The sequence below is a fragment of the Schistocerca serialis genome, unplaced genomic scaffold (genome assembly GCF_023864345.2).
Source record: "Schistocerca serialis cubense isolate TAMUIC-IGC-003099 unplaced genomic scaffold, iqSchSeri2.2 HiC_scaffold_1261, whole genome shotgun sequence".
Classification (NCBI taxonomy): domain Eukaryota; kingdom Metazoa; phylum Arthropoda; class Insecta; order Orthoptera; family Acrididae; genus Schistocerca; species Schistocerca serialis.
In genome coordinates, this window is record NW_026047471.1 from 7,417,187 (window position 1) to 7,436,365 (window position 19,179).

Consider the following 19,179-nt stretch of genomic DNA (forward strand, 5'->3'; position numbering starts at 1 on the left):
GAACCTTCCCGTGATCTTCACTGACATTGCTGTTACAGACCCATTATCTGAGTGGACTTCATCAGGCACTATCATCTGCTCCCTGACATAGCCAGCGACTATCTCATTGGAAGCGATACTGGGAGGTCAACGAAATGCGTCACTCATTCTGCTGTTTTCCCTAGTGTGAAGCATGTGGAATATTCTGGCCCATAAGCTGACCCCCGACACAATTTCCTGCTCTCACAAACTCATTCAGTGCACCAAGGGAGATCTGCACTTCAACTGCCCACTACACCAACACCTCTCCTGGTTCACCCATCTCCTGCCAGTCAAAGCCCCTACCACCGCACCCAGGTCACCAAGGCCAAGTATGATGAGCTACTCATTGCTGGCCTATTGCATTGTGCAAAGAGCCTGTGAGTGTCCACCCCCCACCTTACCTAGAAGGGGGATGGCTCCTGGCAACTATGCAGTGATTACCATCTCTGATTGGTATCAACAACAACAAAGTACTAGTTAGGGCTACAATTTTTGGCACAATCAACTGTGTCTAGGCTTTCACCCCTATTTCTAGTTGCAACCAAGGACATTTAAAAGACCACCATCATCACAACATTTGGTCTCTAAGAGACCATCTGTATGACCTGTGGCCTCCATAATGCTGCCTAACATTACAGCATTCGTGGACGGTGTCTTTTGATGCTTGAATGCTGTTTTGCTTACTTGGACAACTTGCTCGTTTTTTCCGTGTTCCCCGAGGAACATCACAAGCACCTCTGGAGTATTTTTGAATGCCTCCAGGATCATCAAAACAGCAAAGTGCATTCGTGGTGCCAGTTGAGGTGGTATTCCTATGTATTATCATCTCCACTGCCAGCTGGTGACCCTGCCTGACAAGGTACAAGCTGTCCTCGATTTCCTATGCTCGGTGACATTCAAGGACCTCTGCCACTTCTTTGGCATTTTAAACTACTCCTGCTGCCATCTGAGAAATACTGCTGATATGCAAGAGATTTTCATTCAGTGCTGCCCTTCATGTGGTCAAACAATGGGAAACAAGCTGGTGCAGTGGACACCGCAAATGGAAGACAATTACACCACAAAGAGCAACCTGGCAGACACATTGGCCCACCCCAAATCCACTGCCCTGCTTTGCCATCTTGGTCTACACCTGCCAGACACTCATCAGCACTGTCCTGCAGGAGCACACTGACTACATCTGGCAGCCATTCACTCTCTTCTCTGCCACACACCGTTGGGTGGCTTGCGGAGTATCTATGTAGATGTAGAAGCTCTCTGCTGTTCAACAGCATTGGAGCACACACGAAAGGGAGCTCCTTGCCATCTACAAGGCAATCAGATATTTCCAGCTGTTTGAGAAGGCCCATCACTTCATGGTATTCATTGACCACAAATCTATAACGTCTTCCCTGTCAAAAAAACACCGATCTGTGCTCCCCACATCAATTCCAGCAGCTGTCATTCAACTCCATATTTACTACTGACATATGCCATGTCACTGGTATTGACTGGTATTGTCATCGCCAACTGCCTCAGCCGCATCTGCACTGTCAGTTCATCCTTGGAATAAGAGGCACTTAGCAATGACCAAGAGCAAGACCTGAAACTCACCCACCTTTGCCTAGATGCTGCATCCAGACTCCACTTTCAGTGTACATCCACTCCCGCTCAAACAACAGCAACTAGTGTGATGTATCCACTGGCTCACCAATCCCATCTTGCCCGCTGCCTTCTGAAAGCCCACATTCTACCTGTTAGACAATGTGATGCACTCCACTGTCTACATGTCTGTTGCTCTGGTGATGCAGTATTTTGTGTAGTCAGGTATTCAGGGAGACTGTAAGAGTTGAACCTGCACACGCCTCACCTGTCAGTGCGTAAATATTGGCCCCATGTAGATGTCCCCATTACCATTTTTCTAGACTTTGTGCATGTTCGTGTGGACTTTGACAACCATCTACTTTTCTCTGACTGCTGCCGTTGCCTCTCACGCTGGTGGACAGATTCACCAGCTTCCTTGAGGCAATGCCAATCTCGACATCATGACCACCACGGTAACCACCACCTTTGTCTCCACGTGGTTGCCCGTTTTGGCTGCCCGTGCTATGTCACAGTGGACTACAAGTGCCTATTTACATGTACCTGACAGACTTCTGTGGGACTGAAATGCACCTGACATTGAGCTACCACCTAGCTGCCAATGGCTCGATGGAACGGTTTCACCAGTTTGAAGCATACACTCAGCTGTCATAACAGCAAGTGGAATACTGTCATGGTGCTGGTATTTATCAGCCTCCTTGCTGTTCACAGGGCTAAACTTGAGACATCAGCTACTGACCTCATTTACAGCTAGCCTCTCGCTGTGCTGAACGACTTTCTGGAGCCTGCCAACTGGCTCATGGATGACGTCATCCCCGGGTTTGTCATTGGCTTGTAGGATTGCATGGCTCATCTGCTGCCAACCCCCTGCCTGTCCATCCACAAGCACTATGGCAGATGTAAAGGATTCATTCATAGAAACCTTGTCTCGTGCTATTCTGTGCATTGACCCTTGTCAGCTCCCACTTCGCACGCACTGCCACACCCAGACTAGGTCCTGAAGTGTGACTCAAAGACATTTATCCTACAACTTCATGGCACCCCTACCAGCAGTGTGATTGATAGACTGAAGCCCACCTATATGCTGCCTGATCTCATGCAGCCCAGTGAGACTACCATCTTTGCCCAGGCGAGGTGGTGTTGTGGTTAGCACACTGGACTCTCATTCGGGAGGATGATGGTTGAAACACACATGCAGCTATCCTGACATAGGTTTTCTGTGACTTCCCTAAATCACTCTATGCAAATGTTGTGCTGGTTCCTTTGAAAGGGCACAACTGACTTCCTTCCCTAATCCGATTGGATCGATGACCTTGCCATTTCGTACCCTCCCCCGAATCAATCGACCAACCAACCAACTACCATCTCTGTGCAAATCTCATAGGCGATCACTTCCAATAACAGTGGTGCCACTGCTGCCAATGCCAGTGCTGACACCATGACAAGTGTCCCGCCACCAAAGACCTCGAGATGCTAGCCTACCACACTATGGCCAAGGACACTGTGGAAAACCCACCATGCTACATCAGTGCTGGCCCTATCCCTGACCCACTGGTCGTTGACAACACAGACATCAGCACCCTTCACATGTAGGATGTCCCTGCTCCTATGCCTGTCTTATAGCCGACGCCTAACTCGGCAATTTCGCCTTGACAGCAGGTTAACATTCCCCCATCTAGCCCCCCACCCTCCCATCCCCCATCCCACTGCCACCACCAATGCTGCATGCAACTTCTACAATAGTGTTATTTCATCCTTTTCCAGCACCACATCCTCAACTGCTGCTCATCCTCATACTGGAGGCACCAGCCAAGCCATTCATGCTCACAGTGCCTGGCGCATGTGCTGTCAATGGCCAGAGTCTGCTATCAGCCTGCCAGCCTATCCTCACAGCCACCTGGCAACACCTCTGTGCTCTTGCTTCTACAGCCCCAAGCTGGCAACTGCGCATTGCGCCTGCCCACTGCTGCAAGCACAGCACTGAACACGGCTCAGGCTGGCCCCGCACTCTCCACCCTGCACTGCATCAGGTTACTCACCACTTGGGCCCACTGATGGTACTGCACCACTGTTTGCTGTCGTGGAGTGGACTAGCATACTTGACCGCCAGCCACCCCACCCACCTCACACCCAGCATCCTAACACCTGGCACCCACCTCGTTTGCATGGCTGACAACTGCAGACCTGCAGTGTTGACCGCTCTGCTCATTGTCTCAACACTGATACAGTACACAGTCCTCACACCTCACCCCCCCCGCCCCTGCCCCCCCCCCCCCAATCCCACGCCATTGGTAGCAGCCTTCACCATCACCAACTCGCTCACCATCTGAGCTCCATTCTCATGAGGGGCAGGTGGGCCTTCGTGTGGCAGTCCTTCCCCGCACATGTGTCTTAGCATATCTGTGCATTCCTACTTCACTATGACTGTCTCCTAACACAGCAAGTTTCTTTCTTTGTGCGTATACTTCCGCAACAAGCTGTCGATTCTGTCGTGTGACCAGATACATTCCTACTACAGTCACTGGCTACAGGACAGTAGCTCAGTTCCTAGCAAGGTGTTCGCTGATCTAGCCCCACCCTTAGCTTTGCCCTTCTCCTCGTGGCATCACATTTACTTTACACCAGCGACAGCAGTGGGCCGAACACACTATGTGGTAACGTGCTTTGCTCTGAAACTTTCAGCTTGAGTTTCATGACTCATCCGCACCACACCATCTCTACATCTATACAGCCCAGTGAGTAAATAAGTGACTCGTACCACAGAACATTCTGATTGGCGCATATTAGTACCCACATGAGTGCTATTAGAATGCCGAGCTGTGCCTGTCACTGCTGGCACACTCATTGTTGAAATCCTTTCCAGACCACGTCTTCCGCAAGAGACAATTAATTCTGTGCATTGCATTGTAAAAATTTGTTGTTGTACTGGCAATACTCAGGGACGAGGTAGTGACTTTGTTCGATGTTCACTAGTTCTATTGTGCCATGCCTTTGTTTAGTGCCACCACATCAGTGATTCTCTCGAATATTTGTTAATTTTAAGACCATTTCATGCTTTTCTTTTGTAGTAATTTAGTCATTAAATAAATGTTTTGTTTATTAACCACTTGTGAACACTTCCTATTATGCCACATTTCACGGTTTAGTAAGATAGGTAGGAAAACTTTCGTACAGAAGTGTACACACAAAAAAGAACGTCATAGAGAACTGCCTAACTGCTTCACAAAACTGCTTCCACAAACTGGTTTGGCACTGGCCATTGCACAGGATGGGCAAAATAAAACTGTCCCAGAAAATATTTACAAGATTGACATAGAATTGACCCTTGTTAATGAACTGGAGAACTGCATATCACAGAAAATACTGGAAAACATAAATTTGATACACCAGTCAGTTGCTGTCACATGTCTGTGTATTTGCAGCTCCCACTTGCTCTGTCCCAGTACACAGTTGTGTTATTGTGTTTGAGTCAGTGAGGGGAGACGACATATTTAGTGACCAGTTGTATTGGCACAAAATTGTGCTCACAATAACATACTTCTTATAGCCATTTCTAGTATTCACCCAAAATTCTAACATACAACAAAAGGTTAGCTGAAAAAGCTGCTATTGCTTCTGTTTCTTGGAAGTGTGATAACAGGTGTGAACCTAGTGATTATCTGAAATTTCAGTGAACTTAGTATTAAACTTAGAACTTCATTGTGTGCTAAGTTGTGTTGCTTGCCACTGTATAAACTGGTGTTCTCAGTGAGGTACATATTTAGTATCTTATTTCTTGCTTTCTCATCACTGAAAAAATATTTTAATACATTATATTTAGTCTAATAATACTGTAAATTGTAGTGTTACAAAGTGCTTACAACATGTCAGTTCAATTTTGTTTTATTTATTTGTATTTTTTCTTAAATTTTTAGTGTGGAGGTACAACACATGTCTTGAGGCTCAGCTGGTCACCAGATGGTCAATACTTAGTATCAGCACACGCCATGAATGGTGGAGGTCCCACTGCTCAAATTGTTGAACGTGAGGGATGGCGGAAAGATAAGGATTTTGTTGGACACCAAAAGGCTGTCACATGCGTTGTAAGTTTACTACGTTTTCCTACAGTAGGAATAATTTGTTTCTTATTCTACACTCGTGCTCATAAATTAAGGATAATTGCATAGTGTGGTGCCACACAATGTGGCACTACACAAAACTGGCACTAATAGCATAGTCACATAGGGAACAAACATGACACAGATTGGTAAGTCCACAGTATTGGTGATAAGTTTAGAAAACCGTCCCGAAACACATGTGCCACAAAACGCCACTGTTTCCTGTGCATGTACCCCAACATCAATATTGGATATGATAACCACACACACTTACACAGGCCACACAATGGGTTGGCATACTCTGGATCAGGTGGTCGAGCGGCTGCTGGGGTATCGCCTCCCATTCTTGTACCCGTGCCTGTCAGAGCTCCTGAAGTGTTGTAGGGGTTTGAAGACATGCAGCGATACGTCAACTGAGAGCATCCCAGACGTGCACAATGGTGTTTAGGTCTGGAGAACAGGCAGACCACTCCATTCGCCCGATATCTTCTGTTTCAAGGTACTCCTTCATGATGGCAGCTCGGTGGGGCTGTGTGTTATCACCAATCAGGAGGAAGGTGGGACCCACTGCACCCCTGAAAAGATGGACATACTGGTGCAAAATGATGTCCCAAAACCCCTGACCTGTTACAGTTCCTCTGTGAAAGACATACAGGGGTTACGTGCACCAAACATAATCCCACCCCACACCATCAAACCACGACCTCCATACAGGCCCCTTTCAAGGACATTAAGGGCTTGGTATGTGGTTCCTGCTTCACGCCAGATGAAAACCCGGTGAGAATCACTGTTCAGACTATACCTGGACTCGTCCGTGAACATAACCTGGGCCCACTGTTCCAATGGCCATGTACTGTGTTCTTGACACCAGCCTGTGACCAGGGGTCAGTGAATGCACCTTGCAGGTCTCCAGGTGAATAAACCATGTCTGTTCAGTCATCTATAGACTGTGCATCTGGAGACAACTGTTCCAGTGGCTGCAGTAAGGTCCTGAGCAAGGCTACCTGCAGTACTCTGTGGCTATCTGTGAGCACTGATGGTGAGATATCAGTCTTCTTGTGGTGTTGTACACTGTGGACATCCCGTACTGTAGTGCTTGGGCACGTTTCCTGTCTTCTGGAATCATTGCCATAATCTTGAGATCACACTTTGTGGGACACAGAGGGCCTGTGCTACAACCTCCTGTGTTTGACCAGAGTACAGTCGCCCTAGTACTCTACCCCTCATAACATCATCAATATGTGTTCTTTGAGCCATTTTCAAGACACAGTCACCATTAGCATGCCTGAAAACGTCTGCACACTTACTTGGTGCACCATACTCTTAAATGCACGAACACACCTCTGTATATGTGACTGCTGCCAGCGCCACCATGCAATGACCGAAGGTCAAATACACCGCATGGTCATACCCCGAGGTGACTTGAACCCACAAACCACCCACCAGAGCGTTGTTTCAGCATGTATCAGCATCATCCTGAATTTATGAACATGAACATGAGTGTAGTATGTAATAAATTATGAGTATGAATTGCTGACCATTACTTACATTCTGTAGGTGAAATGTGTATTACCGCTGTTACACACATATAAAAGAGTGACTCACTACCTGGCTCTTGGCATTAATAGTTTCTCCTTGGGAGAGGAGAGGGAAGGTTGGGAGAAGGTTTAATTGAAAAGGCAGTGTAAAAAGGCACCATCTATAATGAGCAGGGTTTATACACTTCGGGACAACTGGAAAATCTGGGAAAAACCCAGGAATTTTTTCATCCAGGAAGAACCTTGAATTTTTAGAAATCTGGAAATTTTTTATTGTTTTATTTCTCAGTTAAGTTTTTGTAATTTTAACTGGTAAGAACTTAATGCAGCAATGAATCTATAAATGAGAGAATAACACCAAAATAAAACTTTAGTTGCATAGAAAATGTGCCATTTACAACAACAAAACACAGTGCATGCACATTTCTCTGCTGACAGTGAAATGTGTCAAAAGCTTTAGCACGAATCCCAAGCAGTACATTGTAACAACAAACTGCTTTCAATGAGCATGACATCACAACTGTTTGCAGTTCTAAAAGTTTGTGGAAAAATATTACAAATGATGGTGTGAGAAGCTTTAGTTTTTAAAGTAAATTTCCTTTTAAGCAAGATGAATTGTGTTATGTTTGAGGATGTGCAATGAATTTCTTAAATCACAGAATGTTTGACTCACATTCAAAACTTAACACTATGGGGACCAGTCACTTGGAAAAGTTTTGGACCCAGAAGACAAGCGATTTATGCCATTATTTATAATTTATCTGGGACATTTGTCTTTGATGTTTCTTAAAGGGTAACACGTGTTAAAAAGACAAATCTTCAAGGTGAGTTTTTCATATTTATTTTAGTTCTTTCATAGATTACAAATTATCAGTGACAATGGCAAATAAAGTTATCATCCTTCCAAAAAGAAGTATGAGATGAGGTATTGAGCAATTTCACATTTAATTGGCTTTTCTGTGGAAAAATAGAAGTGATCGACGGAACATGTATTCAGCCAGGTAACCCATGAAATATTTGGTCCACATCAGTGAACTTTATAATTTTGCTTGTCAGGAAAATTCATCAGCTGTAATTTAAACTGTGCTTTTAGGATCATGCATAACCACACCCTCATAAAAAAAACTGCAAAAAATTTTTGGGAGTTTAGCTTTTCAGGTAACTGTACTGCATATATATCAATTTAAATCATTAACATTTCCTATTTGTGTATTTGCACTAGTTAACAGTGATGTTGCTATTTGCTGACGACATTGTGTGTCTTATGGTCCAAATATCTGCTGTCATTGGCTGGCGATCATGTGACACGAGCTACGATTGGCTGACAAAAGTGTACCAGGCAGTGAAATCTCAATTTCAGTGCTTTTGAAGTGCTGTATTTTGTGGAATTCTTGTTTATACTTTCATAATACTAAAATATGCACTCTTCACATCCTGAACACCTCTCCAAAATATGTAGGTTTTTGCTAAAATGTCCGGAAGTTCGCACAAAACCTTTACCATCCAAAGAGTTGATAAATAAGTTTTACAGCTCTGTGGGAATTTTAGAGTTCCATGGGAAAGTATTTTGTCATTTAACACAGAAAAAATGTACATTCATCCAGGAAAAAGTGTGTTTTTAACTGTAAAATTCGAAAATTATTATTTTTTTCTCTCTCTTTTTCCACATGTACACTCTGATGAGGTTGAGGTTACACAAAGCTCTGTCTGAAGCCTCACTACAATTGGCTCTCTCTCATTCTATGGTCTGAGAGCCTTGCCCGACCTGTCTCCTCTCAGCTGTGAGGAAGGAATTATTAGTGTGTCATTTTCACTGCAGTACTATATATATTGTCTGTGAAGATAAATACTCATCAGTGATGCTGTCTCATAATTTGTTGGTTTTCTTGTATGAATTTTGTTTTGTTGGTAGTATTGTCGATAAAAGTTTAGTTCACAAATGTTTTCATTATTGGAGGTTGGCTATTTCTTTGAGTAGCTTTATAAACTGTTTGGAAACTGAAGAATAAGGATGTGTGCTGCCATTCTCTGTACCTAAATATGTTACAAGGAACACCTACAGATATTTCACAAGGAGGGTATATCAGCACTTCTATTGGGTACCTTTACCTTTCACATAAGTGATGCACCATCACATAGACAGGTCCTGATGTGTTTATTTTCACTAAATGCATTAAAAGAAAACAAAGAACAGAATATGACTGTGGTACTTCAAATTGTAACACTATATTGTAAACTTTACTAATGTAGAAAGAAAAGTAATAAGACTAATAGAATTTAAATTAGGTTTATGCCCTTTTTTCCATAATTCTTTCTAATGGTTCATTGGTGTCTTCTATCTTTCCCTATCTTCCCTGGATCTTTATATATTTATATGACTGCTACAATCAACATCCTCTGTAAACTGTTTTCAGCAGTCTAGTCTATGTTTGCTCTTGCTATTTTTCCCCTTTACTGTTCATTCCAGCACCAAGTTAACTGTTTCTGCATTCTGTAGCAGTTGTGCTAACATGTCCATTTTTGTAATGTTGTTTCATACAATTTGTTTCTCACTTATTCTTTTTAATACTTCATTTTACATTTTGATCTTGCCATTTAATTTTTAACACATCTTGAGAGAACCATTTTTCAAATGCTTCCAATTTCTTCTTCCCCAGATTTCTGATGATACGTATTTCATGTTGTGCTCCAGACACACACATTCAGGAACTTCTTTGTTTCCAATGGAATATGTGCTGTAGAGCTCTCCTATTGCAGAAAGCCTTCTTCACCTTTGTCAGTTTCTTTCTGATATCTTTCTTACTGCAACCTGTCTCTGTACTCTTACTTCCTAGACTGGAGAATTCTATCACTTCTTCCACTATGCATTGACTTCATATTTGCTTTGTTTATCCTAAAGCCATATTCTGTGCTTCCTGTACTGTCTGTTCCTTACAATAGATCTTCTAAGTCTTCCTTGCTTATGGTAAGGTGGTGTGCGAACCATAACATTATCTGTTCTCTTTCGACTTTATTCCTCTTCTGAAATTGTCTGTCACTATTTCATTGTTGCTTTGATGTACTAATTGCAGAACAGTTGTGAGAAGCTGCTACCTTGCCTTACACGCTCCCTAATACTTCCCTGTCTTGACATTCCATGTTTATTTCTCCCACTTGGCTTTTGCACATTTACAGTTAATTCTCCCATCTCTTTACTTTAGCCCCCAGTCTTCCAAAGATTGTGAACTACTTATGCCATTTTATATTTTTGAATACTTCCTCTAGGTCCACAAATGCTAGGAAGCTATCCTTATTTTTACTCATCTGCCTTCCATTACTAAGCACAACACCACAACTGCTTATCTAATACATTTTGTCTTTCTGAAGCCAAACTGTTCTTTTTCCAGTATATCTTCAGTTCTAGTTTCCACTCTTATGAACATTATTTTGCTCGGCAGTTTACAAGTGTGACTTATCCGACCTGTCATCTGACACAGTTACCACATTTATCCATATGTGCCTTCTATGGTAATGTGATGGCAGTACTTGTCTGGAAGTCTCATGGTAAGTAACATGTATCACAGATTTTTTTCCATTGCTGGATGGTTGCCTGTTTCCATTGTCTCTGATTCCAAGCAACCCGGTACCGTAGTGTTCCAGGCACCTGCTTCATGTAGTCATCCCTCTCTTTTGAGATCTTCCAGTACCTTGTTGCAGTCCCATTGCCCCCAGTGAAAAATTCTAGGGTCCACACGCTGCGATTTTCACTGTGTCTTCACTGTATCTATCTAAATTGTTTTTTCCTTGTTCTCTCCACTTCCACAAAACTACTATACATTTTTTACTTTTGATGTTTCTCAGTGCTTCAGAGAATTTCCCCTTAATAGCGTTGTATCCTAAATTTTCAGTATTGCTTTTATTCATATACTCCTTTTTCATTCTCTTCAGCTTCAATCTGTTGTTTATCATTACCAGATTATAGTCTGAGTCTGTTTCACACCTGGATATCCTGTGTAGATCAGGATTTATTTCTAAATCTTTCTCTAAACATAATGTAGTCTACTTGATATCTCTCTTTGTCTCCTGGTCTTTCTTTTGTGATTTTGGTAATGAATGTTTGCTATAAACAGTTGAAACCTATGACAGAAGATTTATTCAAGTGAACATCAGCAGCTGAGGAACGTGTTTATAGAATAAAAATCCACTTCAATTGCATGTGATTCCTTAATTTATTCCATGATTCGTTTCAAAGCCTAGAACTTTATCTTTAGGTGCCACCAAGTAATTATGGGAACATACAGGAATTGTATGAAATAAAATTGTCATAACTTCTGAAAGGTCTGCCTTAGGATGTTCAAAATGGATGGTCGGCTGCAGGGCATGATGTATGCACATGGCTTGGTTTAGCTCACTTGGATGGGTTCATCAGTATGTAAAATTGGTTCAATTGGGGGACTGAGAATCTGTATTTCATGACCAAGGAGTCTCTTCACCCTCAGTGGGTGACTTTGTAGTGCACAGTGTCCAGTTATGGTATAATATGTGTGATATTTCTTGATGGCATGGTGGCTACCGAATGGTACGTGAAGGTTTCGGTAGATGATTTCATTCCCATTTTGACAAGATGTGGTTCGTGCAAGATGGAGCATGACCTCATCGAAGCAGGAGAGTGCTCGATGTCGTGGAGGAGCACATTGAGGATGACTGCATTCTGGCTCTGGGGTACTCAGAGGCCACTGGCATGGGCCTTGATTGGTCGCCATATTCCCTGGATCTGAACACTGGCAACTTCTTTTTGTGGGGCTATATTAAAGGCAATGTGTACAACAACAACCTCAAGACCTTTGCTGAGCTGAAAACAGCCATTCAGGAGTCATTGACATCATTGATGCTCAGGCACTTCAATGGATCATGCAGGATTTTGCTATTCGTCTGCACCACATTATGGCAGGCATATCAAACATGTCGTAATCTAAATCTGAATATCTGTAGTGACTTTTACATGTTGAATAAAGTGTTTGTACAAATTAATTTACATTTTTTCATATAGTTCAATAGTCACCACCCTGTAGCTACCACACATTTTTGTTCCCATAATTATTTGTTGGCACCTAATATGGAGTTTTATGCTTTGAAACCGGTCATGGAAAAACATTCAAACTTTCATCTCTCTACACAATGTTGCCTTAGCTTCAGTTCTTGGTCACTGTGCTGCTCATAGTAACTCTTATTACCTACCTTTCTGTTCATAATCATGCCAATACCCATTATACCATTCATTGATACTGTTTATATTGTACCCTACAATGATTTGACCAGAATTCTCTGGCCCCTTTACATTTCATTTCACTAATCCCCATCACTTCTAAATTTAGCAACAGACCCCCAGGGGGCTCACCACTCTTTGGCGGGTTTGTGCTTGGCTACCACAGGGCCCCAGCCTTTACAGCATTTTTACCTTCTGTGCTGCATGTCTTTCCTGTTGCTATTCTTTTTCCCCTCCCTTGGGGAACATGTCTCTGGTGTTATTGAGAATGTTCTGCATTGTCTGTCGCTGACCTAAGAACAGTCTCACCTTTTGTTTTTTTGCTCCCTTTCCTTTCTTTGTTTCCCTTCTCCTCTTGTTCCTCCGCTTTGGCGTTTGAGGCTCCTCTTTCTCTTCTTCCTCCCTGTGTGCTCCTGAAGGTCGGCCCATGCATCTGACTTGTAACAGGTGACTGCGTAACACGTAATTCCCAGTTCTGGGTTGACAGGCAGGGTTCGCACATACCCCCTGGTACATGCCAGGGCCAGGGAGGGGTGATTGCAGCTCAGGCAATCTTCCCAAATTGCTGATTGGTCCCTCTGTCAGGTGTTCAGGAGGTGCAACCTGAGGTGTGAACAGTCACCTAAGGTGGGTGCGCCCCCTAGTGAAGGGGGCCCCCAGTTGGAAGGAGCATGCCATCAGAGATGCTAGCAATCATGGGGGATTTTCTCACAATTAATCAGTCAGCTTCCCAATCAACATCTATGATACGTAAATGTAATGAGGCTAATGATTCAAAGACCCTTACCCAGCACGACTGTTCCTCATTGTCTCACGTACTGAAGACGGTTTGTCCTTTGCCATGGTAAATCTGTTTATTATTCAGAAAGGTGCTGATGCAATTGCTGGCCCTGTGAAATCCTGATTTCGTTCACAGAATGGCACTTGGATTTTGGAAACTATGTCTGATTCTCAAGCACAAATGCTTGCTGCCTCGCTTCTCCATGGCTGCCCTGCTTATGTCAGTGCCCATAGAACTTCGAATTCTTCCCATGGTGTAATTTACACGAGGCTGCTCGACTGTCTAACTGAGGCCAAAATCCAATCTTACCTATCTGATCAGGGTGTCACTGCCATCCATCATGTAATGAAAAAGGTTGATCTCTCCTTACTGCTCACCCTCACCCTTTTTTCTCACCTTTGATAGAATTGTGCTTCCATCCAAGATCAAAGCAGACTATGAAATTATCACAGTTCGGCCATACATTCCAAAACCTATGCGCTGCTACCAGTGTCATCATTTCAACCACATGAGATCATCTTGTCGACACCCAGCCAAATGTGTAATCTGTGGTAGGGATGCGTACAAGAGCGATTGTCCGCCTCCTCATCCCCGCGGTATCAACTGCAATGGCAGACATGCCGACTCCTCTTGGGATTTTCCCTTGTATCTTGATGAGCAGGCTGTCCAAGAGATCTGGGTAAAGGGAAAAGTGCCTTACCCAGTCACTTGCAAGTTAATGACTAGTCACAAATCCTGTGTTCTCCTGTCTGGCACCTATAGTTCTGCTCTTGTTATCCCTCGCTCCATGAAGGGCATGGCCACGCAGGCATGCGACCTCAAATTCAGCTCTGAGGTAGTGAAATCACCCAGTGTCAATGTAGTATCACCATCCCCCCCATCCAGCTGTGCAACATGTCATCAAACTCTTGCCTCAAGGGGCGAAGCCACCAGCTACTTAACCAGTAGGCCAGAAAGGACAGAAGGAGTACTTCCATGAAGACTTCCTCCGTTCCTCCAGTGGAACAACACCAGAGTCTTCCTCTAACTGGAAAGGCTCAAGTAAGTCCACTAAAGGCAAAAGGTCTTCTCCTTCACCAACTCAAAGATCCTCTACAATGGTGTTGCCACTTGATACGTTAACCCGGCTAGCCTCCGTATCGCCAGTGCTCACACCAACTGTTTTTCAGTGTTGGACTCCACAGACCAACAACACAATCAAGCTGATGCTTCTGTTGACCCCATGGGGCAGGATACTCCTGCTTCTGTGCCCTGTCATAGTCTGTCTTCACCAACTGTCACTGGGCAGCCACCGAGGTGACACCCCTTCGTCTCTTTCTCATCATTACACACTTCCAATGGAACGTTCGCGGCCTTTGGTGCCACAAAGAGGATTTACAGTTGCTTTTAGCATCACAGCGTCCCCTTGTACTCTGCATTCAGGAAACAAAATTGCACCCTCACACCCGCATTGAGCTTTCACATTTCTTACCAATTCGTTTTGACCTTCTCCCAGAGGTCACCATTTCATCTCATGTGGGCATCATGCTGCTCATACAGGATGACATTCATAGTCAACCCACCTTCCTGACTATCCAGCTTCAAGCTGTTGCAGTTCAGCTTTCCTTTCCCTACCTGATTTTTTTCCATCTGTACCATTTATGTCCCTTTGTCATTCGATGTCACCAGGGCACACTTCTTTCAGCTTATTGGGCAGCTGCCACCCCCATTTTTATTACTCAGTGACTTTAATGCATATTATCCCCTTTGGGGTTCTCCCAGGACCTGTCAGAGAGGTGCTCTCTTGGCTGATATTCTTAACCAACTTAACCTCTTCTGCCTTAACACTGGAGCATACTCTTTCCTTTCCGACTCCTTGCACTCCCATTTGGACCTATCCTTCTCCACTGCCAGCTTGCCTATCGTCTTGAGTGTTCCATTCTTTCTGACACTTACTCGAGCAACAATTTCCTATGTGCTATCCATTTTCTGACTTGTACTCTATCCGCATGCACACCCAAATGGCAGCTTACTAAGGGTGACTGGCAGCTTTAGTCCTCCCTGGTGACCTTTGAAGAGCAAGATTTCCCCAGTTGTGATGACCAGGTGGAATTTCTCACAAACGTTATCCATACCGCTGCAGAACATTCCAATCCTCACACTTCCTCTTTACCAAATTGTGTCCCAGTCCCTTGGTGGACTGAGGCATGCCGTGATGCAATTCGAACACGGAGACATGCTCTCCGCATTTTTAACCACCATCCTAATGGCAAACTGCATTCATGATAACCAGATACGTGCAAAATGTCATAGCAAAAGAGCTTGCTGGATTTCATTCACTATTTCTTTTAACAGTTCCACCTCTTCCTCTCTCATGTGGAACAACCTCCAATGGCTCACCGAGATCAAGATCCATTCCCCAATTTCTGACCTGAAAGTAGCACACGACATCAGCGTGGATCCAATTGCTATCTCCAACACCTTGGGCCACCATTTTGCAGAACTTTTGAGCTCTTCTCACTATCACCCTGCCTTCATCCATTGGAAACAAGCGGAGGAGGCTCTGGCGATAACCTTTCTCTTCTCCAAATTGTGAGTGCTACCATGCCGCCTTTACTATGAGGGAGCTAGATCATGCTCTCAGTTCATTCCAATCCTCAGCCCCAGGGCCAGACGCCATCCACATTCAAATGTTGCAGCACCTTTCTCTTGCTGTCAAGCAATTTCTGCTTGACACATACAACTGCATCTAGGCAGAGGACACATTTCCCAGACACTTGCTTGAAGCCACCATCATACCTATACCTAAACCCGGTAAGGACAAAAACGTTCCTTCTAGCTACCGCCCCATCTCTCTTACCAGCTGCATTTGCTAGGTGATGGAACACATGATTAATGCCCTTCAGGTACGGTGGCTCGAGTCTCGCAATTTACTGACGAGTGTACACTGCGGATTTTGTTACTTTAGCCACCCATGTCATGAATGGTTTTCTGCAGAAATCCCAGACTGTCACTATGTTTTTCGATTTGAAGAAGGCCTACGACACCTGCAGGAGAACTGATATCCTCCATAGTCTCTGCACGTGGGGCTCCCATGGCTGCCTGCCCTGTTTCCTTCAGGCATTTTTAAAAGACTGAGTTTTCAAGGTGCGTGTAGATTCTGCCATGTCGGACACCTTTATCCAAGAAAACAGTGTGCCTCAGAGTCTCATCCGGGGTGTTGTCCTCTTTGCTGTCACCATTAATCCTATAATGGCTTTTCTGCCACCAGGCATCTCCAGCTCCCTTTTTGATGATGATTTTTCCATCTGTTGCAGTTCTCCATGGACCTGTCTCACTTGCAGTTCTCCATGGACCTGTCTGACGGAGCGGCATCTTCAGCGATGTGTTGATCGTCTTTAGTCGTGGAGCATTGACAATTGCTTTTGTTTTTCCACTGACAAAACCGTCTGTATGAATTTCTGTCGACGTAATTGGATTTTCCCACCATCTTTATATCTTTGACCTTTTGCCCTTTTCTTCATTGAAACTACAAAATTCCTCGGGCTCATGCTTGATAGGAAACTCTCTTTGTCCTCCCATGTGTCTTATCTGGCAGCCCACTGTTCTCAATTCCTCAAAGTCCTACATGTCCTGAATGGTACTTCCTGAGGTGCTGATCGAACACCATCCTCTGTTTGTACCGGTCCCTTGTCCATTCGAAACACGACTTTGGGTGCTTTGTTAACGCATCTGCCCTTTCATCCCTCTTAATGCTGTCTCAACACTATCCACCATTGTGGCATCCGTTTGGCCCCGGGTGCCTTTTACACTAGCCTGGTTGAGAGTTTAACAGAAGCTGCTGAACTACCACTGTCCTACCACGGTGACTTCCTCCTCAGCAGGTATGCATGCTGTTTGTCTGCCATGCGTAGCCACCCATCCTATGCCACCTCCTTCAATGATTCCTGTGATGGCCAGTATGGGGCGTGTCCCTCTTCTGTGACACCTCCTGGAGTCCGTTCAGCTTTTGCTACAGCGGCTTAGCTTCACACTACCTGCAACTTTCCCAGTGGGTGTGAACCCTTCACCACATTGGCTTTGTGAAGCAGCCCATGTTAACCTTGGCTTTCATTTGCTTCCTAAGGACACTACTCCAGCCTTGGTCTATCACCTTCAGTTTCACGACCTTCGCATGGAACTTCGCAACAGTACCTTTGTATACACTGATGGCTCTTGGACTGACCTTAGGGTTGCAAGTGCCTTCGTCATTGGCACCTGTGTCTTTCGACATTGGCTTCTGGCACACTGCTCAGTATTCACAGCCAAGCTCTTCTCCATTTGTCAGACCACGGAGTACATCCGACAACACAGCCTTTTCAATTGTGTCCTCTGCTCAGCCTCACTTAATGCCATTCAAAGTCTAAGTGCACTGTACACCACCCATCCCTTAGTGCAGTTGGTCCAGGAAAACTGTCACCAGCTCACTCTTGGTGGAGCAGTGTGATATTTCTGTGGGTTCCTGGTCATGTTGGTCTGCCAGGAAACGAGCCTGCTGATACTGCTTCCAAGGCTGCAGTCCTCGTACTTCAGTCCCTACAATGATCTCTGTGTTTCTATCTGTCAGGAGGTAGTGTCCCTTTGGCATCGTCAATGGTCCTCCCTTCATGGGCTTATTAAGCCTCTCCCAGCAGCTTGGACAACCTTCTCTAGGCCCTTCTGCTGGGAGTAGGTCATTTTAACTAGGCTGCGTATAGGGCACTGCCTTTTTAGCCATCGTCATTTGATAAGTGGCGCTACCCCACTACTTTGTACACATTGTGCCCAAGTCGTAACTGCCTGCCTCTTCCTTATGGAATGCCCAATTTTTAACCGTTTATGTTCCCACTTGGGTTTTCCCTCATGAGTTATCAGCTGTTTTAGCATATGACCGGCAGGCTGTTGACCGTCTTTTACTTTTTACCCGCCAAACCAATGTGGCAAAGTCCATTTAAGTTTTAGTTTTCGACTTCCACTTCTGTATGTCATTGTTTTAGCCCTTTTTCCACATGTCCCCAGGGGCTCGGCATTCATTTGCTGGGTACGGGCTTGGCGACCCCGGGGTTCCTGAGCTGGGGATTGGTAAGAACCAGCAGTCCCATCACCTTAAGTTCTGGGCATGCTGTTGCAACTGACGATCAGATGGTTGGAGGAATGGTCTCGCACCACAGGTTTTAAATTCTCATTAGAGAAAACAGTTTGTGTTGCTTTTAATCGTTCCTGCTCTCTGTTTAATTTGCCCGTTTAAAAACTCAGGGTACTGATCTCACTTTTAAGGAAAAGGTGAAGTGTCTGTGTCATATCTTTGATGAGAAGTTAACATGGTTGCCACACCTTAAAGAAATGAAACTGAGATTTCTCAAGGCCTTAAACATCCTTAAATGTGTTAATCATAGGTCTTGGGGAGCCGACAGAGCATGTCTGCTCCAACTTCATAAGGCCTTCGTGCAACCCCAGCTTGAATACGGATGCCAGATTTATGGGTCAGCAAGGCCTTCATACCTTAAAGTGCTGGATGCCATTCACCACGAGGGTATTAGGTTGTCAACAGGGAGTTACCACACGAGCCCTGTTGTTAGTTTGTGTGCAGAGGCTGGTGAGCCTCCTCTGTCTATTGGACGTCTTCTTCTCGTGGTATGCCACACATATACACTCCTGGAAATTGAAATAAGAACACCGTGAATTCATTGTCCCAGGAGGGGAAACTTTATTGACACATTCCTGGGGTTAGATACATCACATGATCACACTGACAGAACCACAGGCACATACACACAGGCAAAAGAGCATGCACAATGTCGGCACTAGTACAGTGTATATCCACCTTTCGCAGCAATGCAGGCTGCTATTCTCCCATGGAGACGATCGTAGAGATGCTGGATGTAGTCCTGTGCAACGGCTTGCCATGCCATTTCCACC

At 44.5% G+C, this 19,179-nt stretch overlaps 1 pseudogene; it reads left to right on the top strand.

Moving 5' to 3' along the window:
* Positions 1-19,179, top strand: part of LOC126438173 (protein HIRA-like) — a 450,749-nt pseudogene that overhangs the window by 206,549 nt on the left and 225,021 nt on the right.